The 1,687-nt window shown below is 67.2% G+C and overlaps 1 protein-coding gene across 4 annotated transcripts in view; it reads left to right on the top strand.

Moving 5' to 3' along the window:
- HIPK3 (homeodomain interacting protein kinase 3) overlaps nt 1–1,687 on the top strand; it is a 413,563-nt gene that overhangs the window by 35,909 nt on the left and 375,967 nt on the right. The window contains exon 1 of one of the 4 annotated variants that reach the window (XM_085300851.1): nt 127–362. The exons of the other annotated variants lie outside the window; for them this stretch is intronic. The gene's annotated coding sequence lies outside the window, so the exon portion shown is untranslated. Of the gene's footprint in view, nt 1–126; nt 363–1,687 lie in introns of those variants that run through there. 4 annotated transcript variants of the gene reach the window in all.

Here is a 1,687-nt window from a genome sequence, read left to right as displayed (position 1 = left end):
CCGCGGCCCCCCCGCCGCGCTGAGCGCAGCCGCGTCCCGCCGCTGCCAGGGCGATGGGCTGCGGCAGGCGCCGCTAGGCCGCTGCGGGCGGGCAGAGCGGAGGCGGGCGGAGGAGGCGGAGGCGGCGGCCGGGGCGGGCTGGGTCCCTCCCCGGGAAGATGAGGCGGAGGCCCGGGCTGCCGAGCGGGCTGAGTCGGGGCTCGTTCGTCCCAGCCGCCAGGACAAGATGGCAGCAGCCGGGGCGGCGGCAGGGCTGAGGGGCTGAGCCCGGCCGCAGGGCGCGTCGCCGTAGCGCTCCCGGACATGCCCAGGGCAGCGGCCGCAGCTCCCGCCCGGACGCCAGCGCGGCCCCATCTGTGAAGGTGAGCGGGAGCGGGGGGCGGCGCTGCCTCCGCTACGGGTTTTCGCCGCTTCCCGGCGGGGGCTCGGGCCCGGGCCGGGGCCAGGGCTCGCCCTGCGCCGCGCCTGCCGGAGAAAGCCCGCTGGGGTGGGACGGCCGCTCCCTGCCCCGCCGCGCCGCGCCGGGCCCGCGCGCTGCCGCGGCCGTTGGGGCCGACGGTTGGGGCCGGCGCGCGCTGCCGCGGCCGTTGGGGTGCAGCGGCCCGGGCCGGCCGGGGGCGTCGGGCCCTGCCCCGGGCGCCCTCCGCGGGCGGACGCGCGCTGCACAGCGGCCCTGCGGCCCCGGCTGCTGGCAGCCCGCTGCCACCTCTCACGGGGGCGGCATCCGCGCTTCCCCTCCCGGCGCGCGCTGCCATCCCCTGGGTCCCCCCACAAAGCCTGCCGCGCTCCCCGACCAGCCCGCGGCGGGCGTTGCCGGGACAGGAACGCCATCGCCCGCCCGTTAGGGGCCCGCCGCGGCCGTCGGGCGACCGCCTCCATGCTCCRGAGCGGCGCGGGGTGCCGGGCTCCTCCCCGCCGCTCGCGGCGGGTCCCTGGGGCGGCGTGCGGCGCCCGGCGCCGCGCAGAGGCCTCCCGCGAATCGCGCAGTTTCCGTTACAACTTTGTGTTGGCCTGTCCCGGCTCGGGCTCGAAATAACTGGGTGGCGGAAGCCGCGGGCGGGACGTGCCGCCGCCTGCTCGTCGCCCGCCCGGCCCGGCCCGGCCCGGCCGCTCCCTCCTGCCCCCTGCGCGGCCGCCCGCGGCGGGCGAGGGCGGCGAGTAAAGGCAACTGTGAAGAAAGGAAGCTGATGTTTTAAAATGTGATTAGCTCCTGAGAACTAGCTCCTTGGTAACTGAGAAGATTATTACTCCCGACTTTGATTACGGAAGGGACTGTACATACCGGCCTCGTTCTGTTTTTTGCTTTATCTTAACAAAAATTGTCTTAAAAATTCCAAAACCGGGCAGGTGTGTTTGCATGCATTTAAYTTCATGAGAAATGGTAATAGTTTTTTTTTTCTTTTACATGAAACCCTCAATCATCAGTACTGTTTATTTACACGCACACATCTTTCTGAAGTAATACCTTTATTACTGATTGTTGTGTCTGATGTCAAAAATGTCAGTGCCAAAAACTGAGATGGTTTCATTTTTTGCTTACTTGGTAAGTTATTTTGAGACACCCAGACTCGCCTTCCCAGAGATTACACAGTTCTTTGATGTATTTACATCTTCTGTCTTGAGGTGTTTCTGTTTCTTACTTGGGTTACTCTAGTATCTTCACATTTTAGAATACGTCAATTGAAGC

The sequence above is a fragment of the Rhea americana genome, unplaced genomic scaffold (genome assembly GCF_003343005.1).
Source record: "Rhea americana isolate MKP2758 unplaced genomic scaffold, rheAme1 scaffold_17, whole genome shotgun sequence".
Taxonomy (NCBI): Eukaryota; Metazoa; Chordata; class Aves; order Rheiformes; family Rheidae; genus Rhea; species Rhea americana.
The sequence above is the reverse complement of the archived record's forward strand: the minus strand, read 5'-3'. Positions and strand labels throughout refer to the sequence as shown.